Source organism: Babylonia areolata, chromosome 15 (assembly GCF_041734735.1).
Source record: "Babylonia areolata isolate BAREFJ2019XMU chromosome 15, ASM4173473v1, whole genome shotgun sequence".
NCBI lineage: Eukaryota > Metazoa > Mollusca > Gastropoda > Neogastropoda > Buccinidae > Babylonia > Babylonia areolata.
This window is the reverse complement of record NC_134890.1, coordinates 6,272,985-6,299,142: the sequence shown is the minus strand read 5'-3', so window position 1 is coordinate 6,299,142 and position 26,158 is coordinate 6,272,985. Positions and strand designations below refer to the sequence as shown.

Genomic DNA, 26,158 nt, shown 5'->3' with positions numbered 1-26,158 from the left:
TGCATGGGAAAACCGACCTGCATGTACTGGGAAACGGCACTTTCACTGGTGCCAGGTACAGGGATGAAATTCTAGAGCTCCATGTCAGACCCTATGTTGGTGCCGTCGGTGATGATTTCATCCTATGATAATGCCCGGCCTCATCGTGCTCGTGTCGTTGAGAAGTACCTCCAGATGAAAACAGTCCAGCGAATGGAGTGGCCGGAAACGTCCCCAGACATTAATCCAACTGAGCATGTTTGGGACATGATTGGCAGAGCTGTACGTGCACGACAGAACCAACCACTAACCCTCGCTGAGCTTGGAGTCGCCCTGCGAGAAGAGTGGGACAGAACCCCCCAGCAAGAGATCAGGCACCTGATTCGCAGCATGCGCAGGCGCTGCAGGGCCGTGGTTCAGGCTGGTGGAGATAATACACGCTACTGACTTCATTTTATGTGCATTTTGCATTGTTAAATCTAATATCCTTTGCAAGTATCGAGTAGTATATTTGATTTTTATCAAATACATGTTATATAAAACACGTGTAGATGCTAAAAAGACATTTTTTCAATCACTTTCATTCAAATTTTACAATATGACAGATCTACAGAGATGTACACACATATATCAATAGTAGCAGATAACATAATTCTAATGTAAGAAAAAATACAAACCAGCAAACAAACAATAACGTAGCAACGTTTGAAAATAAAATTAAAAAAAAGTGTCGGCAGGAATTTGGAGGGGACAAGAAGGTCTCTGTGTGTGTGTGTGTGTGTGTGTGTGTGTGTGTGTGTGTGTGTGTGTGTGATTGAAATCTGTACGTTTCTGGAAGGGCGCAATTGCCGAGTGGTTAATGTGTTGGACTTTCAATTTGAGGGGCCAGGGTTCCAATCCCGGTCACGGCGTCTGGTGGGTAAAGGGTCAACAGATGTGCAGATCTGCTTGTGCCTCAACTCTTCGTGTGTATACGCATACAGAAGATCAAATACACGCGTTAAAGATCCCGTAATCCATGTCAGCGTTTGGTGGGTTTTTGGAAACAAGAACATTCCCGGTATGCATCCCCGCAAGAAAGGAGTATGGTGAGGGTAAAAACGGTCATTCACGTAAAATCACACTCATTTATACGCGTGAACGTGGGAGCCGCAGCCCACAAACAAGAAGAAGATAATGTTTCTGGGTATGAATCTCTTTCTGAACTACGCGAGCGTGGTGTCAAGCAAAGGAACCAGCCAGCAGGAACTGCGCAATACTGACAGCAGGCACTTGTGCTCTGAAAAATTATCAATCCAACGGAATGATGAAGTTTAAAAACTGCAAAACATATCTCACTATAAAAAAGTTTATCAATGACCTGCATTGTTTTAAAGCAAACAGTGACTCCCATGTCTGAAGGTTTAAAGGGATAAATGACGCAAATATCGAAAAAGAAAATTGCGACAGACCTGAAGGTTTAAGGTGTGATGTAGACTTGGCATACTTCATCTCCTTCCTCATGTCCACACAGGTACTGATCCTCCCTTTGCCCCCTGCAGCACACACACATGTATGTGTCTTCGTCTTTATAATAGTAATAATATAATAAATCAAGCATGTCCACAAAAAAAGATCTGAGTGTTTTCGGGCAAAGAGAAGGGTTAAAATTGGTTTGGGTACTAAATAGTATCAGGCTTGGACAGAAGGTAAAGAATAAAAGAAATCATTACAAACCAGTGCTAGACAAAGGAAAAAAGAAAATACAAAAGGAAATAAGACAAATGTGTTCTGATAATTGCAAGAATTACTGGGATCGATAGAAAGAACATTCAAAGCCTGATTGTCCAACAGATTTAAAAACTTTGTTAGAGCACTTAAAACAGCTATATATTGCAACAAGAAAAATATGAGAATCGAACTATTACCTGTAAAATAAACATTGACACTGACTTCATCAATGCTCCAATAACAGTCGATGATGTTGAAAGAGCTGTTACGCATTTAAGGAACGGAAAGACGGCTGATACTGACATGCTATATACCTGCAACATATATCTTAAAGACCAGAATTTCCAGTCAAATTTTGTAAATTGTTCCACAAAGTCCTTGATTCTGGCGATATACCAGAAGAACAGGTAACTGGTATGATTAAACAAATTCATATAGAAACAGGAAATAAAAATAATAGTGATGATTACAAAGGTATCACACTTCTAAGTTGTTTTGGCAAATCATTTGGTGGTGGTGTGTCCATCGAGATCGATGATGACCATCGTTGTCATCCAGCTGGGGGATGGGGGGAGGGTGGTGGTGGGGTGGAGGGGAGGATGCTCATGAATCTATCTGTGAATGCGCAGATGACTGAATAGTCCAATCTGCGCACGAAATCTTCGCTGACAGTTGGGGCAGACAAAGACAGGCATACCATTGTCAGGGAGCTTGTTTGCCCGTGACTTTCTGGCCTGCCTCTTCTGAACAGCTGCAGCAGTCCTGTTGGCCTCGCAAAACTTGGCGCCTTTGTGCACAGCAGCGCGCCATTTGTCACGGTCTACTGCAGATTCCTCCCAGGAGTCAGGGTTGATATCAAACGCTTTCAGACAGACTTTCAGAGTATCTCTGAAGCGCTTCTTCTGACCTCCGTGTGATCTCTTCCCTTGTTGCAGCTCGCCATAGAAGAGCCTTTTGGGCAGCCGATGGTCTGGCATGCGCGCCACGTGTCCAGCCCAGCGAAGCTGGGACTGCATCAGGATGGTGAAGATGCTGGGAAGGGTGGCTTTTGAGAGCACCTCTGTGTCTGGGGTCCTGTCTTGCCACTTGATGTTCAGTAGCTTCCTGAGGCTGTTGTGTGGAAGTGGTTCAGCTTCTTGGCATGTCGTTGGTACACTGTCCAAGTTTCGCAGGCGTACAGTAGTGTGGGGAGAACTACTGCTCTGTAGACCTTTAGCTTGGTCTCAAGACTAATGCCTCTTCTGTTCCAGACACTTGCACTGAGTCTACCAAAAGTTGCGCTTGCTCTTGCAATCCTGACGTTCACTTCATCGTCGATGGTCGCATTTCGTGACAGTGTGCTGCCAAGGTATGTGAACCGCTCCACCGCACTGAGTCTCTGACCACTGACTGTGATGTTGGGCTCAACGTAGGGTTTCCCTGGGGCTGGCTGATGGAGAACTTCAGTTTTCCTCGTGCTGATGGTAAGGCCGAAGTTCCTGCTGGCAGTGGCAAATCATTTACAAGGATACTGAATAGCAGATTTATTGAATGTATTGAAAGTAACAAAATATTACTGAAAAGTCAAGCTGGGTTTCGAAAGAACCATTCTTCTGTTGACAAGAAAAAGTTATATTATGCTTGTGTTGACTACGAGAAAGCCTTTGATTTTGTGTGGTATGGTCTATGGATCAAACTAATGAAGGAAAAGATCAATTGTAAGATTTTGAATGTTTTTTTAATGAAAATATATGATCGTATTAAGGTGTGTGTGTCCAATGGTAATAACGGATCCGATATTTTTTTCAGAACGAGTACGCCAAGGAGAAAATCTCTTTCCACTGCTTTCCTATTCATAGCCTGTTTGAATGATCTGGAGATGTTTTTGCTAACACACGGTTCCCACACTGTAATTATCAACACTAAAAACAAAAATGCATTTGATGTTAAAAAAAAAAGTTCTTCGTTATATATACGTTTCCCATTTCTCTTGAATGCAGGTGACACGATTCTTTTATCGGATTCGAAGCAGCGTTTACAGAAAGCACTAGATGCCTCATTACAGTCTTGTGTTGAATGGAATGTTGAAGTCAAATTACAACATTGTAATCTTCAATTATAAGCAGAAAACACAAGATCTGTTTGAATTAGGTTCAGAAACAATAGATGTCAATTCTTTCACGTACCTTGGAACATAATTCATAGGACTAGTATATTCTTTCAAGCTAAAAAGAGAGCATGTGACCACGCTCATAGGGCAATGTTTTTTGTTGTTCAAACTGCAAGAAAGCAAGAACACGAAATTTAAGATCAGAAAGTTTTTATACCCGTTGTCCTATATGGATGTTAAATATGTGGATATGAGAATATTGATGTGTTATAAAAACAACAACAACAAAAAAACAACAACAAAAAAAACAACAACAACAAAAAACTGCAAATGTAGTTTCTGAAAACACGTTTCCACTTACACCGAAACACAACGTCAAGTATGTTGGGTGGAGAAAAGGTATATTTTCCCGTTCAGTTCTTATAAGGTGTTGAATGGTACGTTTTTGTCCAGGATTAATTGACGGTGTAACTGGAAATAAAGGAAACGGGAAATGGGTGAAGAGTATAGAAGACGACAGGAAGGATAGAACTGATCACTTGAACAGCTCAACAGCGCAATGGAAGAAAGGAAACCTCACTATACAGGTAAAAGTTGTATTGTTGAAAACGTTTTTAGTGAGCCAGTTTGTATACATCATGCAATCTATTGCTATACTAGATACGATATTGCACACAAAAAAACACAATTTTATATATTTTGTTTGTGGTAAAAAAAAAAAGCAAAAAAAGCTAAGCATTAGAAAAGCGTTCGAAAAAGTTAAAAGAAAAGTTATGCAGTATATTGTGGAATAAGGTGGTCTAAATATGATCAAAATGGTTCAGTTCCAGAAATAGTTTCATTTGCAATAGATGGGAAAACTACTCAACACCATAACACCCAGAAATTGGAAGCTTGTTCTATTGTGACACTTTGAAACATAAGCAAAGGGGAGAAATATTTTTACGTGAACTGTAGAACAAAAGATATGAAAGGTGTTTAAAAGATCATTAATTATTTCTGGAAAGATGTGAAAACAAATCTATAATTGGTATGAATGAAATAAACTCTGGCAACTTTCGTTCTCAACTTCTGTTCAACAATTTTCTTATAAGATTTAAAAACGAGGTACTATTCTTTCATGAATGGCAAAATAAAGGTATTGTAAAAATGAAAGATAAAATTCACCACGAAGAGAACAGATTGCTGTCTTTAGAAGTACAAGATACTGTAGGGCAGAATAGAGCATAATGCTTTGGTTAATTCCATCCCTACGGAATGGATCCAGTGAATTGAGAGAGGAGCAACTGAGACATCCATTTAGTCTAGTGAGGAGAACACGTTTGACACAAAGCCCGCAAACATCTGATCAAAGCTGAGTGCAAGCCAACCAATGACCTCTGCAAATGTTTACCAATTCTGGGTCAGGAAATTTGGATACAATCTTGACAAATCTGTATAGTTTATTGCTAAAAAGGTGTTTAAAAAAAACTAGACTAAGAGTCCTTTCTTGGAAAATATTACACAACATTTATCCAACATTATGTTGCATACACCTGGCAGGATAGAAGAACTAACGCATGGAATGGACAGGTACCGTTGGCACATTCTGGGACTCTGTGAAGTACGATGGAAGAACTTCAGAGAAACAACTACCCACGAAGGCCACAAACTTTACTTCAGTGGCAGAGAGGACAAACATGAACAAGGCGTCGGATTTCTTGTTCACAAGGACACCGTGAACACCGTCATGGGTTGTCAGCCAATTTCCAGCCGGCTGATGACCATTCGTCTCATGGCATCCCCTTTCAACATCACAGTAATACAAGCATATGCCCCAACGACAGACTACGACGACAAAGAGACAGAAGATTTCTACGACCAACTTCAAGAAATCCTACATCAGACACCAAAGAAAGATATCGTTGGTGGAGACTGGAACGCCAAAGTGGGAGAGAATGCTTGCAAGGACTGGAAAGAAACATGCGGGCGCCACTGCAATAAAGAGTCCAACGAAAGAGGACTGAGGCTCCTGGAGTTCGCCAGTTACAACGACCTCAAACTGATGAACATGTTTGGTCCACACAAGGCATCCAGGAGATGGACATGGCACAGCCCAGGAGGTGAACACCACAACCAGATAGACTATATCATGGTTAAACGACGCTTCCAGTCGAGTGTGAACATCGCTAAAACACGGAGTTTTCCAGGGGCCGATATTGGGAGCGACCATGACCTTGTGATGATGACCTTCAGGCTACATCTGAAGATCAGAAAGCAAGGCCACACAAGGATCAAGTTTGACCTTGAAAAGCTGAAGGACCCACAGATAGCAGAAGCCTTCCAAGCAATGATAGGCGGAAAGTTCGCCCCGCTCGTTGACGCAGACGATTCAGACATGGACATGGGCGTGTTGATCGACACATTCAACACAGCTGTGACGGAAACAGTCAAGGAGATCCTGGGAAAACACTGCTCAACCAAGAAGCCCTGGATCACATCTGACATCCTGGATCTGTGTGACAAGCGGAGAGAGCTGAAAAACAAAAAAGGCGAGACAGAAGGAGCGAAGAAGTACAGAGCAGTCAACCAAAAAATCAAGAAAAGCATGATCAAGGCAAAAGAGAACTGGATTAAAGAGCAATGCCAGGAAATTGAAGAAAACCTGAAACAAAACAACAGCAAGAAGGCATACCAACTTGTGAAAAAACTGACCGGCACAAAGCAAGAGCGAACCACCACCATCCAGGACAAAACCGGAAAATGTCTCACTGAGGAACAGGACATTTTGAAGAGGTGGACTGAATACTGCTCCGAGCTGTACGGTCACAGAGCCACGGGAGACCCAGAGGTACTGAACGTCCCTCCAGCAACCAACAACGACAACCACCCCATCCTTCGAGAAGAAGTGGAAGCAGCTGTAAAATCGCTGAAAAAGGGGAAGTCAGTAGGAGTGAATAATATCCCAGCAGAGCTGGTCCAAGCAGGGGGAGAAGCAATGATCACAGCCCTCACAACCATCTGCAACAAGATCTGGCAGACAGGGGAGTGGCCAACACTGTGGACCCAGTCACTGATCATCACTCTCCCCAAGAAAGGCAATCTACAACAGTGCCAGAACTACCACACGATCAGCCTAATAAGCCATCCCAGCAAAGTCATGCTAAAGATCCTGCTAAATAGATTGAAGCCACAAGCGGAGAAGATCATCGCAGAGGAACAAGCAGGTTTCAGACCAGTGCGCAGTACAACAGAGCAAATCTTCAACCTCAGGATACTGTGCGAGAGGTACCTCCAACATCAGCAAGACCTCTACCACGTCTTCGTGGATTTCAAGAAGGCGTTTAACCGAGTATGGCATGCAGCTTTATGGGCCACCATGAGATTGTATAACATCAATGCCAACCTGACCCGAGTGATACAGAACCTCTACGACAAAACCACCAGCGCAGTCTACTTCAACAGTAACATAGGGGACTGGTTCAGAACCACAGTCGGAGTGAGGCAAGGCTGTTTGCTGTCACCAACTCTCTTCAACATCTTCCTGGAATGAATCATGACTGATACACTTGAAGACCACAAAGGAAAGTTTCGCCGACGATATTGATGGCCTAGCAGGAAAAGAAGAGGAGCTAGCTAGCTTAGTGGACCACCTTGATAAAACCTCTAGAGCCTATGGCATGCAGATCAGTGCAGAGAAGACCAAACTGATGACCAACAACACCAATGGCATCAGCACTGACATAAGAGTGGATGGCCAGAAGCTAGAAACTGTTCACAGCTTTAAATACCTGGGAGCAATTGTGACAGATGAGGGATCCAAACCCGAAGTACTCTCCAGGATTGCACAGGCGACAGCAGCGCTCACAAAACTGAGGTACATCTGGAACGACCGGAACACTGCACTCGGCTCAAAGATAACACTGATGCGTACCCTGGTGACATCAATACTCTTGTATGCATGTGAATCGTGGACCTTAACAGCTGAAATAGAAAAGAGAATACAGTCCACTGAGATGATATGCTTTCGAAGTCTCCTGGGCATCTCCTACAAAGATCATATCACGAACGAAGAAGTTCGAAACAGAATCAGGCAAGTCATTGGGCCCTCCTAAGACCTGTTGACCTTGGTCAAGAGACGCAAGCTCAAATGGTATGGCCATGTCATGAGATCATCAGGGCTTGCCAAGACATTCCTGCAGGGCACAGTGCAAGTGGGAGAAAGAGAGACAGACAGAGGAAGAGATGGGGGGACAACATCCCAGAATGGACGGGCTTGAGGTTAAGCGATACAATCAGGAGGTCAGAAAACCGAGAGGATTAGAGGATGCTGGTTGCCAGATCACCTGTGGCGCCCCAACGGTCCACAAGACAACGGGACAGGTGAAGGTGAAGATGATGTTGCATACAATGAAATAAAGATACAGGAAAACAACACTGTATTGTTTAGTATAAAGAACAGTGATAGTATTAAAAGTATGTACACATACATGAATAAAATGATATCTATTGGTAAAATGTGCATCAATATATCTAAAAAGACGTAATCTGTTATCCCACCATAATTAATCTTTGAAACGTTGTTGATGGACGCCGTGAGTCCAACATCAGTATCCGGACAACATAATACTGTGTCAGGTCTTTCATCAGTATCAGGACAACATAACACTGTGGGTCAGGCCCTTCATTTCCTTCATAAGTATCAGAAAACATAACACTGTGAGTCAGGTCCTTCATCAGTATCAGGACAACATAACACTGTGAGTCAGGTCCTTTATCAGTATCGTTGATCAGTATCAGGACAACATAACACTGTGAGTCAGGTCCTTTATCAGTATCAGGACAACATAACACTGTGAGTCAGGTCCTTTATCAGTATCAGGACAACATAACACTGTGGGTCAGGTCTTTCATCAGTGTCAGGACAACATAACACTGAGAGTCAGGTCCTTCATCAGTATCAGGACAATATAACACTGTGAGTCAGGTCCTTCATTTCCTTCATAAGTATCAGAAAACATAACACTGTGAGTCAGGTCCTTCATCAGTATCAGGACAACATAACACTGTGAGTCAGGTCCTTTATCAGTATCAGGACAACATAACACTGTGGGTCAGGTCTTTCATCAGTGTCAGGACAACATAACACTGAGAGTCAGGTCCTTCATCAGTATCAGGACAATATAACACTGTGAGTCAGGTCCTTCATCAGTATCAGGACAACATAACACTGTGAGTCAGGTCCTGCATCAGAATCACGACAAAAGAACACTGAGTCGGGTCTTTCATCAGTTTCAAGACAACATAACAATCTGACTCAGGATCTTCATCAGTATCAGTTCAACATAACACTACGAGTCAGGTCCTTCATCAGTATCAGACAACATAACACTGTCAGTCAGGTCTTTCATCAGTAATAGACAGCATAACACTATGAGACAGGTCCTTTATCAGTTTCAGGACAATATAACACTGTGAGTCAGGTCCTTCATCAGTATCAGACAACATAACACTATGCGTCAGGTCCTTCCTCAGTATCAGGACAACATAACACTGTGAGTCAGGTCCTTAATCAGTATCAGGACAACATAACACTATGAGGCAGGTCCTTCATCAGTTTAAGGACAAGATAACGCTGTGAGTCTGGTCTTTCCTCAGTATCAGGACAACATAACACTATGAGTCAGGTTCTTTAAAATCAGAACAATGTAACACTCTGAGTTAGGTCCTTCATTAGTATCAGGACAACAAAACACTGTGAGTCAGGTCCTTCATTAGTATCAGGCAACATAACACTGTGAGTCAGGTCCTTCATCAGTATCAGGACAACATAACACTGTGAGTCGGGTTTTCCATCAGTATCAGACAACAAAACACTGCCAGTCAGGTCCTTCATGAGGATCAGGACAATATAACAATGTGAGTCGAGTTTTCCATCAGTATCGGGACAACATAACACTGTGAGTCGGGTCCTTAATGAGTATCAGAACAACATAACACTATGAGTCAAGTCCTTCATCAGTTTTAGACAAAACAACACAGTGAGTCAAGTCCTTAATCAGGACCAGGACAATATAACACTGTGAGTCGGGTCCTTCATCAGTGTCAGGACAATATAACACTGTGAGTCAGGTCCTTCATCAGAATCACGACAAAAGAACACTGAGTCGGGTCTTTCATCAGTTTCAAGACAACATAACAATCTGAGTCAGGATCTTCATCAGTATCAGGACAACATAACACTACGACTCAGGTCCTTCATCAGCATCAGACAACATAACACTGTGAGTCAGGTCCTTAATCAGTATCAGACAGCATAACACTATGAGACAGGTCCTTTATCAGTTTCAGGACAATATAACACTATGCGTCAGGTCCTTCCTCAGTATCAGGACAACATAACACTGTGAGTCAGGTCCTTAATCAGTATCAGGACAACATAACACTATGAGTCAGGTCCTTCATCAGTTTCAAGACAAGATAACGCTGTGAGTCAGGTCTTTCCTCAGTATCCGGACAACATAACACTATGAGTCAGGTTCTTCTTTAAAATCAGAACAATGTAACAATGTGAGTCAGATTCTTCATCAGTATCAGGACAACATAACACTGTGACTCAGGTCCTCCATCAACAATATAACACTGACAGTCAAGTCCTTCATCAGTATCTGACAACATAACACTGTGAGTTAGGTCCTTCATCAGTATCAGGACAACAAAACACTGTGAGTCAGGTCCTTCATCAGTATCAGGACGACATAAGAATGTGAGTGAGGTCCTTCATCAGTTTCAGGACAAGATAACAGTGTCAGTGAGGTCCTTCATAAGTATCTGACGTCATTACACTGTGAGTCAGGTCCTTCATCAGTAACAGGAGAATATAGCACTGTGAGTGAGGTCCTTCATTAGTATCAGGACAATATAACACCGTGAGTCAGGTCCTTCATCAGTAATAGGACAACAAAACACTGTGAGTTAGGTTCTTCATAAGTATCAGGACAACATAACATTATGAGTCATGTGCTTCATCAGTATCGGGACAACATAACACTAGGGGTCAGGTCCTTCGTCAGTTTCAGGAGAACATAACACTGTGAGTCAGGTCTTTCATCAGTATCAGGACAACATAACACTATGAGTCAGGTCCTTTATCAGTTTCAGGACAATATAACAGTGTGAGTCAGGTCCTTTATCATTATCATGCAACATAACACTGTGAGTCAGGTCCTTCATCACTTTCAGGACTACATAACAAAGTAAGTGAGGTCCTTCATCAGTATCTGACAACACTGTGAGTGAGGTCCTTCATCAGTATCTGACAACATAACACTGTGAGTGAGGTCAGTGAGGCCCTTCATCAGTATCTGACAAGATAACACTGTGAGTGAGGCCCTTCATCAGTATCTGACAAGATAACACTGTGAGTGAGGTCCTTCATCAGTACCAGAGAACATAACGCTGTGAGGAAGATCATTCATAAGTAGCAGGACAACATGACACTGTGAGTCAGGTCCTTGATCAGTATCAGGACAACATAACATTGTGAGTAAGGTCCTTCATCAGTATCAGGACAATATTACACTGTGAGTCAGGTCCTTCATCAGTATCAGGACAACATAACACTGTGAGTCAGGTCCTTCATTAGTATCTGACAACAAAACACAGTGAGTCAGGTTCTTCGTCAGTATCAGACAATATAAAAGTGTGAGTCACGCCCTCATCAGTTTCATGTCAATATAAGACTGTGAGTCAGGTCTTTCATCAGTATCAGGAAAAATAACACTGTGAGTCAGGTCCTTTATCAGTTTGAGGACAACCTAACACTATGAGTCAGGTCTTTCATAAGAATCAGACAACATAACGTTCAGTATCAGGACAAAATAACACTGTGAGTCAGGTCCTTCATCAGTTTAAGGACAACATAACACTGAGTCACGTCCTTCACCAGTATCTGACAACATAACACAGTGAGTCAGGTCCTTCATCAGTATCAGGAGAACATAGGACGGGGAGTCAGGTCCTTCATCAGTATCAGGACAATATAACACTGTGAGTCAGGTCCTCATCAGTTTCAGGACAACATGATACTGTGAGTCAGGTCCTTCATCAGTATGAGACAACATAACACTGTGAGTCAGGTCCTTCATCAGTATCAGGAGAACATAACACTGTGAATCAGGTCCTTCATCAGTTTTAGGACAACATAGTACTGTGAGTCAGGTCCTTCATTAGTGTCAGGACAATATAAGAATGTGTGTCAGGTCCTTCATTAGTATCAGGATAATATAAAACTGTGAATGTGGTCCTTCATCAGTATCAGGACAACATAACACTATGAGTGAGGTCCTTTATCAGTATCAGGACAAGATAACACTGTGACTCAGGTCTTTCATCAGAATCAGACAACATAAAGTTGTGACTCAGGTCTTTTATCAGTATCAGACAATATAACACTGTGAATGATGTCCTTCAACATTTTCAGGACAACATAACACTGTGAGTCTGGTTCTTCATCACCATCAGGATAACATAAAAGTGTGAGTAAGGTCCTTCTGCATCATCAGGAGAACATAACACTGTCAGTGAGGTATCAGGACTTCATCAGTATCAGGACAACATAAGACTGTGATCAAGGTCCTTCATCAGTATCAGAACAATATAACAATGTGACTCAGGTTTTTCATCAGTTTCAGGACAACATAACACTGTCAATTTCAGGACAATATAACACTGTGAGTCAGGTCCTTCATCAGTAACAGGACAACATAACACTGTGAGTCAGGTCCTTCATCAGTAACAGGACAATATAACACTGTGAGTCAGGTCATTCATTAGTATGAGACAACATAGCACCGTGAGTCAGGTCTTTCATCAGTATCAGGAAAACATAACACTGTGAGTCAGGTCCTTCATCAGTTTCAGGACAAAATAACACAGTGAGTCAAGCCTTTGATCAGTATCAGACAACAGAACGTTATGAGTAAGGTCTTTCATAAGTATCAGGAGAACATAACACTGTGAGTCAGGTCCTTCATCACTATCAGAAGAATGTAACACTGTGAGTCAGGTCCTTCATCAGTATCAGGACAACATAGCACTGTGAGTCAGGTCCTTCATCAGTTTCAGGACAACATAACACTGAGTCACGTCCTTCACCAGTATCTGACAACATGACACAGGCAGTTAGGTCCTTCATCAGTATCAGAGAACATAACACTTCTAGTCAGGTCCATCATCAGTTTCAGGATACGAAAACACTGTGAGTCAGGTCCTTCGTCAGTATCTGAAAACATAACTCTGTGAGTCAGGTCTTTCATCAGGATCAGGACAACATAACACTGTGAGTCAGGTCCTTCATCAGGATCAGGACAACTTAACACTGTGAGTTAGGTCCTTCATCAGGATTAGGACAATATAACACTGTGAGTCAGGTCCTTCATCAGTTTCATGACAACATAACACTGTGAGTCAGGTCTTTCATCAGTATCAGGAAAAATAACACTGTGAGTCAGGTCCTTTATCAGTTTGAGGACAACCTAACACTATGAGTCAGGTCTTTCATAAGAATCAGACAACATAACGTTCAGTATCAGGACAAAATAACACTGTGAGTCAGGTCCTTCATCAGTTTAAGGACAACATAACACTGAGTCACGTCCTTCACCAGTATCTGACAACATAACACAGTGAGTCAGGTCCTTCATCAGTATCAGGAGAACATAGGACGGGGAGTCAGGTCCTTCATCAGTATCAGCACAATATAACACTGTGAGTCAGGTCCTCATCAGTTTCAGGACAACATGATACTGTGAGTCAGGTCCTTCATCAGTATGAGACAACATAACACTGTGAGTCAGGTCCTTCATCAGTATCAGGAGAACATAACACTGTGAATCAGGTCCTTCATCAGTTTTAGGACAACATAGTACTGTGAGTCAGGTCCTTCATTAGTGTCAGGACAATATAAGAATGTGTGTCAGGTCCTTCATTAGTATCAGGATAATATAAAACTGTGAATGTGGTCCTTCATCAGTATCAGGACAACATAACACTATGAGTGAGGTCCTTTATCAGTATCAGGACAAGATAACACTGTGACTCAGGTCTTTCATCAGAATCAGACAACATAAAGTTGTGACTCAGGTCTTTTATCAGTATCAGACAATATAACACTGTGAATGATGTCCTTCAACATTTTCAGGACAACATAACACTGTGAGTCTGGTTCTTCATCACCATCAGGATAACATAAAAGTGTGAGTAAGGTCCTTCTGCATCATCAGGAGAACATAACACTGTCAGTGAGGTATCAGGACTTCATCAGTATCAGGACAACATAAGACTGTGATCAAGGTCCTTCATCAGTATCAGAACAATATAACAATGTGACTCAGGTTTTTCATCAGTTTCAGGACAACATAACACTGTCAATTTCAGGACAATATAACACTGTGAGTCAGGTCCTTCATCAGTAACAGGACAACATAACACTGTGAGTCAGGTCCTTCATCAGTAACAGGACAATATAACACTGTGAGTCAGGTCATTCATTAGTATGAGACAACATAGCACCGTGAGTCAGGTCTTTCATCAGTATCAGGAAAACATAACACTGTGAGTCAGGTCCTTCATCAGTTTCAGGACAAAATAACACAGTGAGTCAAGCCTTTGATCAGTATCAGACAACAGAACGTTATGAGTAAGGTCTTTCATAAGTATCAGGAGAACATAACACTGTGAGTCAGGTCCTTCATCACTATCAGAAGAATGTAACACTGTGAGTCAGGTCCTTCATCAGTATCAGGACAACATAGCACTGTGAGTCAGGTCCTTCATCAGTTTCAGGACAACATAACACTGAGTCACGTCCTTCACCAGTATCTGACAACATGACACAGGCAGTTAGGTCCTTCATCAGTATCAGAGAACATAACACTTCTAGTCAGGTCCATCATCAGTTTCAGGATACGAAAACACTGTGAGTCAGGTCCTTCGTCAGTATCTGAAAACATAACTCTGTGAGTCAGGTCTTTCATCAGGATCAGGACAACATAACACTGTGAGTCAGGTCCTTCATCAGGATCAGGACAACTTAACACTGTGAGTTAGGTCCTTCATCAGGATTAGGACAATATAACACTGTGAGTCAGGTCCTTCATCAGTTTCATGACAACATAACACTGTGAGTCAGGTCCTTCAACAGTATCAGACAACATAATACTGTGAGTCAGGTCCTTCATCAGTATCTGACACATAACGCTGTGAGTCAGGTCCATCATCAGTTTCAGGACAACATAACACTGTCAATTTCAGGACAATATAACACTGTGAGTCAGGTCCTTCATCAGTAACAGGACAACATAACACTGTGAGTCAGGTCATTCATGAATATCAGACAACAAAACACTGTCAGTCAGTTCCTTCATGAAGATCATTACAATATAACGATGTGAGTCGGGTTTTTCATCAGTATCAGGACAACAAAACACTTAGTCAGTTCCTTCATCAGTATCAGACAACATAACACTGTGAGTGAGGTCCTTCATCAGTGTCAGGACAATATACCACTGTGAGCCAGGTCCTTCATCAGTATGAGGACAATATAACACTGTTAGTCATGTCCTTCATCAGTATTAGGACAACATAACACTGTGAGTCAGGTCCTTCATCAGTATCTGACAACATAACACTGTGAGTCAGGTTCTTCATCAGTATCAGGACAATTCAACAATGTGAGTCCGGTCCTTTATCAGTATCAGGACAAAATGACAATGTGAGTCAGGTCCTTCATCAGTATCAGGACAAGATAACACTGTGAGTCACGTCCTTCATTAGTATCGGACAACATAACACTGTGAGTCAGGTCCTTCATCAGTTTCAGGACAACATAGCACTGTGAGTCAAGTCCTTCATGAGTATGAGGACAATATAACACTGTTAGTCATGTCCTTCATCAGTATTAGGACAACATAACACTGTGAGTCAGGTCCTTCATCAGTTTCAGGGCAATACAGCACTGTGAGTCAGGTCTTTCATCAGTATCGGACAGCATAACGCTGTGAGTCCGGTCTTTCATCACTCTAAGGACAACATAACACTATGAATCAGGTCTTTCTTTAGTTTCAGGACAATATGTGAGTCATGTCCTTCGTCAGTTTCAGACAACATAACACTGTCAGTCAGGTCCTTTACCAGTATAAGGACAACATAACACTGTGAGTCAGGTCCTTCATAAGTATCAGGACAACATAACACTGTGAGTAAGGTCCTTCATCAGTATCATGACAACATTACACTGTGAGTAAGGTCCTTCATCAGTATCAGGACAACAGAAGACTGTGAGTCAGGTCCTTTATCAGTATCAGGACAATAGAAGACTGTGAGTCAGGTCCTTCATCAGTATCAGGAATACCTAACACTGTGAGTCAGGTCCTTCATCAGTCTCAGGACAACATAACACTGTTAGTCAGGTCCTTCATCAGTATCAGGACAACATAACGTTGTGTCAGGTCATTTATCAGTATTTGACAACCTAACCCTGTGAGTCAGGTCCTTCATCAGTATCAGGAGAACATAGGATGGGGAGTCAGGTCCTTCATCAGTATCTGACAACATAACACTGTGAGTGAGGTCAGTGAGGCCCTTCATCAGTATCTGACAAGATAACACTGTGAGTGAGGCCCTTCATCAGTATCTGACAAGATAACACTGTGAGTGAGGTCCTTCATCAGTACCAGAGAACATAACGCTGTGAGGAAGATCATTCATAAGTAGCAGGACAACATGACACTGTGAGTCAGGTCCTTGATCAGTATCAGGACAACATAACATTGTGAGTAAGGTCCTTCATCAGTATCAGGACAATATTACACTGTGAGTCAGGTCCTTCATCAGTATCAGGACAACATAACACTGTGAGTCAGGTCCTTCATTAGTATCTGACAACAAAACACAGTGAGTCAGGTTCTTCGTCAGTATCAGACAATATAAAAGTGTGAGTCACGCCCTCATCAGTTTCATGTCAATATAAGACTGTGAGTCAGGTCTTTCATCAGTATCAGGAAAAATAACACTGTGAGTCAGGTCCTTTATCAGTTTGAGGACAACCTAACACTATGAGTCAGGTCTTTCATAAGAATCAGACAACATAACGTTCAGTATCAGGACAAAATAACACTGTGAGTCAGGTCCTTCATCAGTTTAAGGACAACATAACACTGAGTCACGTCCTTCACCAGTATCTGACAACATAACACAGTGAGTCAGGTCCTTCATCAGTATCAGGAGAACATAGGACGGGGAGTCAGGTCCTTCATCAGTATCAGGACAATATAACACTGTGAGTCAGGTCCTCATCAGTTTCAGGACAACATGATACTGTGAGTCAGGTCCTTCATCAGTATGAGACAACATAACACTGTGAGTCAGGTCCTTCATCAGTATCAGGAGAACATAACACTGTGAATCAGGTCCTTCATCAGTTTTAGGACAACATAGTACTGTGAGTCAGGTCCTTCATTAGTGTCAGGACAATATAAGAATGTGTGTCAGGTCCTTCATTAGTATCAGGATAATATAAAACTGTGAATGTGGTCCTTCATCAGTATCAGGACAACATAACACTATGAGTGAGGTCCTTTATCAGTATCAGGACAAGATAACACTGTGACTCAGGTCTTTCATCAGAATCAGACAACATAAAGTTGTGACTCAGGTCTTTTATCAGTATCAGACAATATAACACTGTGAATGATGTCCTTCAACATTTTCAGGACAACATAACACTGTGAGTCTGGTTCTTCATCACCATCAGGATAACATAAAAGTGTGAGTAAGGTCCTTCTGCATCATCAGGAGAACATAACACTGTCAGTGAGGTATCAGGACTTCATCAGTATCAGGACAACATAAGACTGTGATCAAGGTCCTTCATCAGTATCAGAACAATATAACAATGTGACTCAGGTTTTTCATCAGTTTCAGGACAACATAACACTGTCAATTTCAGGACAATATAACACTGTGAGTCAGGTCCTTCATCAGTAACAGGACAACATAACACTGTGAGTCAGGTCCTTCATCAGTAACAGGACAATATAACACTGTGAGTCAGGTCATTCATTAGTATGAGACAACATAGCACCGTGAGTCAGGTCTTTCATCAGTATCAGGAAAACATAACACTGTGAGTCAGGTCCTTCATCAGTTTCAGGACAAAATAACACAGTGAGTCAAGCCTTTGATCAGTATCAGACAACAGAACGTTATGAGTAAGGTCTTTCATAAGTATCAGGAGAACATAACACTGTGAGTCAGGTCCTTCATCACTATCAGAAGAATGTAACACTGTGAGTCAGGTCCTTCATCAGTATCAGGACAACATAGCACTGTGAGTCAGGTCCTTCATCAGTTTCAGGACAACATAACACTGAGTCACGTCCTTCACCAGTATCTGACAACATGACACAGGCAGTTAGGTCCTTCATCAGTATCAGAGAACATAACACTTCTAGTCAGGTCCATCATCAGTTTCAGGATACGAAAACACTGTGAGTCAGGTCCTTCGTCAGTATCTGAAAACATAACTCTGTGAGTCAGGTCTTTCATCAGGATCAGGACAACATAACACTGTGAGTCAGGTCCTTCATCAGGATCAGGACAACTTAACACTGTGAGTTAGGTCCTTCATCAGGATTAGGACAATATAACACTGTGAGTCAGGTCCTTCATCAGTTTCATGACAACATAACACTGTGAGTCAGGTCTTTCATCAGTATCAGGAAAAATAACACTGTGAGTCAGGTCCTTTATCAGTTTGAGGACAACCTAACACTATGAGTCAGGTCTTTCATAAGAATCAGACAACATAACGTTCAGTATCAGGACAAAATAACACTGTGAGTCAGGTCCTTCATCAGTTTAAGGACAACATAACACTGAGTCACGTCCTTCACCAGTATCTGACAACATAACACAGTGAGTCAGGTCCTTCATCAGTATCAGGAGAACATAGGACGGGGAGTCAGGTCCTTCATCAGTATCAGCACAATATAACACTGTGAGTCAGGTCCTCATCAGTTTCAGGACAACATGATACTGTGAGTCAGGTCCTTCATCAGTATGAGACAACATAACACTGTGAGTCAGGTCCTTCATCAGTATCAGGAGAACATAACACTGTGAATCAGGTCCTTCATCAGTTTTAGGACAACATAGTACTGTGAGTCAGGTCCTTCATTAGTGTCAGGACAATATAAGAATGTGTGTCAGGTCCTTCATTAGTATCAGGATAATATAAAACTGTGAATGTGGTCCTTCATCAGTATCAGGACAACATAACACTATGAGTGAGGTCCTTTATCAGTATCAGGACAAGATAACACTGTGACTCAGGTCTTTCATCAGAATCAGACAACATAAAGTTGTGACTCAGGTCTTTTATCAGTATCAGACAATATAACACTGTGAATGATGTCCTTCAACATTTTCAGGACAACATAACACTGTGAGTCTGGTTCTTCATCACCATCAGGATAACATAAAAGTGTGAGTAAGGTCCTTCTGCATCATCAGGAGAACATAACACTGTCAGTGAGGTATCAGGACTTCATCAGTATCAGGACAACATAAGACTGTGATCAAGGTCCTTCATCAGTATCAGAACAATATAACAATGTGACTCAGGTTTTTCATCAGTTTCAGGACAACATAACACTGTCAATTTCAGGACAATATAACACTGTGAGTCAGGTCCTTCATCAGTAACAGGACAACATAACACTGTGAGTCAGGTCCTTCATCAGTAACAGGACAATATAACACTGTGAGTCAGGTCATTCATTAGTATGAGACAACATAGCACCGTGAGTCAGGTCTTTCATCAGTATCAGGAAAACATAACACTGTGAGTCAGGTCCTTCATCAGTTTCAGGACAAAATAACACAGTGAGTCAAGCCTTTGATCAGTATCAGACAACAGAACGTTATGAGTAAGGTCTTTCATAAGTATCAGGAGAACATAACACTGTGAGTCAGGTCCTTCATCACTATCAGAAGAATGTAACACTGTGAGTCAGGTCCTTCATCAGTATCAGGACAACATAGCACTGTGAGTCAGGTCCTTCATCAGATTCAGGACAACATAACACTGAGTCACGTCCTTCACCAGTATCTGACAACATGACACAGGCAGTTAGGTCCTTCATCAGTATCAGAGAACATAACACTTCTAGTCAGGTCCATCATCAGTTTCAGGATACGAAAACACTGTGAGTCAGGTCCTTCGTCAGTATCTGAAAACATAACTCTGTGAGTCAGGTCTTTCATCAGGATCAGGACAACATAACACTGTGAGTCAGGTCCTTCATCAGGATCAGGACAACTTAACACTGTGAGTTAGGTCCTTCATCAGGATTAGGACAATATAACACTGTGAGTCAGGTCCTTCATCAGTTTCATGACAACATAACACTGTGAGTCAGGTCCTTCAACAGTATCAGACAACATAATACTGTGAGTCAGGTCCTTCATCAGTATCTGACACATAACGCTGTGAGTCAGGTCCATCATCAGTTTCAGGACAACATAACACTGTCAATTTCAGGACAATATAACACTGTGAGTCAGGTCCTTCATCAGTAACAGGACAACATAACACTGTGAGTCAGGTCATTCATGAATATCAGACAACAAAACACTGTCAGTCAGTTCCTTCATGAAGATCATTACAATATAACGATGTGAGTCGGGTTTTTCATCAGTATCAGGACAACAAAACACTTAGTCAGTTCCTTCATCAGTATCAGACAACATAACACTGTGAGTGAGGTCCTTCATCAGTGTCAGGACAATATACCACTGTGAGCCAGGTCCTTCATCAGTATGAGGACAATATAACACTGTTAGTCATGTCCTTCATCAGTATTAGGACAACATAACACTGTGAGTCAGGTCCTTCATCAGTATCTGACAACATAACACTGTGAGTCAGGTTCTTCATCAGTATCAGGACAATTCAACAATGTGAGTCCGGTCCTTTATCAGTATCAGGACAAAATGACAATGTGAGTCAGGTCCTTCATCAGTATCAGGACAAGATAACACTGTGAGTCACGTCCTTCATTAGTATCGGACAACATAACACTGTGAGTCAGGTCCTTCATCAGTTTCAGGACAACATAGCACTGTGAGTCAAGTCCTTCATGAGTATGAGGACAATATAACACTGTTAGTCATGTCCTTCATCAGTATTAGGACAACATAACACTGTGAGTCAGGTCCTTCATCAGTTTCAGGGCAATACAGCACTGTGAGTCAGGTCTTTCATCAGTATCGGACAGCATAACGCTGTGAGTCCGGTCTTTCATCACTCTAAGGACAACATAACACTATGAATCAGGTCTTTCTTTAGTTTCAGGACAATATGTGAGTCATGTCCTTCGTCAGTTTCAGACAACATAACACTGTCAGTCAGGTCCTTTACCAGTATAAGGACAACATAACACTGTGAGTCAGGTCCTTCATAAGTATCAGGACAACATAACACTGTGAGTAAGGTCCTTCATCAGTATCATGACAACATTACACTGTGAGTAAGGTCCTTCATCAGTATCAGGACAACAGAAGACTGTGAGTCAGGTCCTTTATCAGTATCAGGACAATAGAAGACTGTGAGTCAGGTCCTTCATCAGTATCAGGAATACCTAACACTGTGAGTCAGGTCCTTCATCAGTCTCAGGACAACATAACACTGTTAGTCAGGTCCTTCATCAGTATCAGGACAACATAACGTTGTGTCAGGTCATTTATCAGTATTTGACAACCTAACCCTGTGAGTCAGGTCCTTCATCAGTATCAGGAGAACATAGGATGGGGAGTCAGGTCCTTCATCAGTATCAGGACAATATAACACTGTGAGTCAGGTCCTCCATCAGTATCAGACAACACTGTTAGTCAGGTCCTTCATCAGTATGAGACAACATTACACTGTTAGTCAGGTCCTTCATCAGTATGAGACAACATTACACTGTTAGTCAGGTCCTTCATCAGTATCAGACAACATTACACTGTTAGTCAGGTCCTTCATCAGTGTGAGACAACACAATTCTGTAAGTCAGGTCCTACATCAGTATCAGGACAACACAACTCTGTGAGTCAGGTCCTTTATCAGTGTTCAAAACAATTCAATATTCAAAGACGGGTAGGACAGGGAGATGCATACCCTCCTTGTATTTTTTCTTCAGAAGTGTTGTCCGCCTTTATTAGACAAAACAGAAAAATCAAAAGAATTAAAGTAGGATCACATGAAGTACTCCTGTTTCAATTTGCTGATGACAAGAGTATGTGCCTTGATGGCAATGAAGAGTCATTCAAAGAGTGTTTTAAGTATTAATGCTGTTTGCAGAAATATCACACCTAAAGTTAAACACTGAAAAAAGCAATGTTGTGTGGACTGAAAGTATGAACAACTCTGGTGTACGATAGTTACGAGATGAAACTTTTTGCTGGAATCATGGAATTTTGAAGGTTATTGGAATCTTGTTTTGTACTACTTTTTCTTCGCAGATTATTACTTAAATGGAATAAACATCAGCTGACACCACTTGGCAAAATAACAAGATTTAAAACTTTGATTATGTCAAAATTTACCTACTTGTTTCTGAATCTGCCAGATCCACCAACAAATGTTTTTAAGGAACTGCAAAATATATTTACACTTTTTTGGGGGAACAGTAAACCAGCCAAGATATACATTTTTTTAAAAGTGTTGTCTGTAAGCCCTACACAGGAGGAGGTCTACAAATGATTCCTGTGCAAAGGCATATATTTCTTCATTACGATTTCTTGGATACATTTTATAAATGTATTCACAAATCTGCCCCATCCTATCTTTGTGGCTTCCTTCACCTCCAACTCCATCTCGCTCTCTACGATCGGCTTCGGATCCAATCTGTTTACACATACCCAGATTCAAAACTCCACTGTTGGACGCCGTTCTTTCTTCTGTCTCTGGACCTTGCATTTTGAATGAACTTCCTCCTTCGTTTCCTCAGGTCTTCGCACTCAGCTCTTCAAGTCTGGCCTTAAAACCCATCTCTTCACAAGACAGCCTCCCTCCCCTGCCTCTTCCTTGTCTTCAGTTTCAGAGTTATGCATGCGTGTGAATGACTGGTGTGAAAGCGCTTAGATTTGTCTCTGCACAAGATTCAGCGCTATATAAATACTATCATTATTATTATTATTATTATCATTAAATAAAAGAGGTGGGGATCTGCAGACTTGTTCTTGAAATGTATCCAGAGTTTGAAAACTTGCAAAAGCTTGGTGAGGAATATGTACATGTTTGTATGACATTGTAACATGGGTTGTTGTTTTTTTTGTTTGTTTGTTTTTGTGTGTGTGTGTGTTTGTTTTTTTGTTTTTGCTGGATGCATTAAAACATCTGAAACGGATACACCTTAAATGTCGACCTCTGAATACTTCTGATTTCATGGCAGAATGCATTCTTTATGATGGCAACATTATAAGAGACAGGAGAGTAGTGTTTGTGAAAGAGTGGGTGCAGAATGGAATTTGTTTATATAAACCAGTTGTTTGATATGAAAATAATCGCTCCTTTTCGTTTGCAGAATTCCGAGACACGTTCCAAACCCTCAATCGAACAAACTTCCTTTTGTATACACGTGTCATATGTGCAATTGCGCAGTTTAGAATAGAATAGAACAGAATATGTCTTTATTACCAAGTGTACTGGGGTCACAAGGAATATTGAGACGCAAATAGACACAATTTAGACACAAATACCACATTGAGTTGTCCCCTCATTATTACGTGATGGAAACTACAATTTGGATGGTGGTCTCGAGAGGAAGCAAAAAATTACAATCTATTTTTCTTGCTTCAGACATACTTCCATCAGCTGTTGTCAGGTGGAATGAACGTTTTTTATTATCTGAAATGATAAGATATATATTTACGTTGCTTTAAATTTCATGATGTGAAACTGAATTAGTTCCAGGCTCGAATTTTACACTAGTTATTACCCACAAGAATGTTTTTGTATGACTGCAAAATCATTGATGATCCACTGTGTTCCTTTTGTAATAGAGAAGTCCAAACCATACAGCATTTGCTTTGGTATTGTAAAATCTCACAAACATTTTTGGTCTGAGTCAGTAAATGCATCAATTGAAAAAATATGTACATTGTAACTAATGGTTTTGTCTGAAGAGTTTGTACTGTTTGGTTATAAAAATGGTGTCATTACGGACAAAGGTCTTGACTTTATCCTGGTACTTGCTAGGTTTATATCTACAATTGTAGGATAAATAACTCGCTGCCAAATGTGCGAGCTTTATTCACAATTTCTTTCTTGGTTTCTTTATGAAAATTTGTTTCAAGAGTAATTGGAATTCACCATTCCCCCACTCTGTCTTTGTTTTCTCGCTCCCTCCCCCCCCCTCCCCCCTCTCCCTCTCTCTGTATGTGTGAGTGTGTACCTTGCTGGATGATGTTTATTATGTGTAAATGCAGACTGATTTGTTTCAGTTTTGTAGACTCATGTGTGTAAACTGTTATTGGAAAATGAGAGATAGGGGAGAGTGGAAGCGGAAGGGGTAAAAGGGAATGAAAACAAAACATACATAAAATGTGTTGCTGACAATCTTTTTATTGTGTGCATTTTCTTATGCAGAGCAATGGATTATTGTATTCATTGTGTAAAAACTGTCTGCAACTGTGCTACTGTAGGGGGAGTTACATAAACAGGAAGGGAGAAACGGGAGAAAGAAAGGATTTAGAAAATGATATAAAAAGATAATAGTGAAAGCGAAGAAGATCATGCTCATAAATTGGTGGTTATTACAACTCACACCAGTGCTCACAGCTGTGCGCCTTTTTACCATGTATGATGGAAGATTATTTTCACTCCCCTTTCTCCAAGAGCGTTTGTCAGTATAAACTGTTTATGTGTGTTGGTATGTGGGGGGTGAGGGAAAAGAGGGAGAGGTGTATGGATATGTGTGTGGTTACAAGTATGTGTGGGGGTGAGGGGGATATGCAAAATATACAAATCACTTGCAACAAATGAACGATATTACTCATGTACAGTGATCTTGTCAACGTCTATGTATACTCCGAAGTAAATACTACCGTATAGTATAATGTTTCACTGGTTTTGATGGAAACGGATGACTTGTTTCTTTTTTTTTCTGCGAATGTGATGATGTTTTGTGGAATTTGGTTACATGTGTTTTCTGGACTAATATAACCTTCACTGCAAAGGCGAAAAAACAACAACACACACACAAAACGCAAACACTGTGAGTTAGGTCCTTCATCAGTACATCAGTATCAGGACAATATAATACTGTGAGTTAAGTCCACCATCAGTATCAGGACAGTATGACATCACGGGTTAGGTGCACCTTCATTGTGCTTTATTTGACGTCACAAACAGATACGCACATGGGATGCTGTTGTACTTGACAGAAGTCAGACACACGTCGTTGTCGTTGCAACACTGGTTGGTTGTCTTGCATTGCTGGCCTGTATAAACACACTGCAACACACACACACACACACACACATCGTTGACATTTTTAAAGAAAGTTGTGTTGAGTAAATTTGCTCTTTTATTTTGCAGGAACAAAGAAATGTTAAGTGTCGCAAACAAGGATATGAAATTCATATCATTTATTGTACTGATCGATTAACGTGATAGATTTATGACAATCTTGATGATACCACTGAGATACAAGAAAATGCATGATAGACCAGCCTTGCTGATATTTTGCTTGTGCTACGTTGTCGTATGCTTCACAGAAAAAACAAACAAACAAGTTTTAATCATTCACTTGTATTAGGAACAGTCCAAGAAATCCCGGTCATAGAAATCACTGATATTAAAAAAGACAACGTACATTCGTATGTATGTATGTATGTATGTAGCGAACTTTAACAAAATAGTGTTCTCTGGAAATACTATGGTCGGCACCAAATGTGGCTTAATCAGTTTTTTTTTAAAATCAGTCTTTCACACATTCTGATCATAATGACAATGCACTGCTGATAAGGGCACGAAATCATAAAGAAACCAAGAATGTTTCCGCGGTCATAGAAAATATAATTCTGCTTGGTATGGTCACATTGATGCATACATCTGCCAGGTGCAGCAAAAAAATAAGCCACGTTGGGGAGAAGCACCAAATATGACACTTCATCATAATCAGCTGGTCTTATAGTCATGCAAATAAACAGATAATCAGGCTGATGCGTTCATTTCATTGAACTTTAATCAAATAACCAAAAACATTAAATAACTTAAAAAAAAAAAAAAAAAAAAAAAAAAGGATAACTCTGTTTAAAAATGAAAAAGCAATGTTTCATATTCGGACCACTTGC

At 41.1% G+C, this 26,158-nt stretch overlaps 1 long non-coding RNA gene across 1 annotated transcript in view; it reads right to left on the bottom strand.

Moving 5' to 3' along the window:
- The window catches only part of LOC143290153 (uncharacterized), a 50,511-nt gene extending 25,196 nt beyond the window's left edge, over window positions 1–25,315 (bottom strand). Inside the window, exons 1-2 of the long non-coding RNA XR_013056339.1 lie at window positions 25,223–25,315; window positions 1,431–1,514 (exon numbers count right to left, since the gene is read on the bottom strand). This is a non-coding gene — a long non-coding RNA (uncharacterized LOC143290153). The remainder of the gene's footprint in view (window positions 1–1,430; window positions 1,515–25,222) is intronic.
- Between the last annotated feature and the right edge of the window lie 843 nt (window positions 25,316–26,158).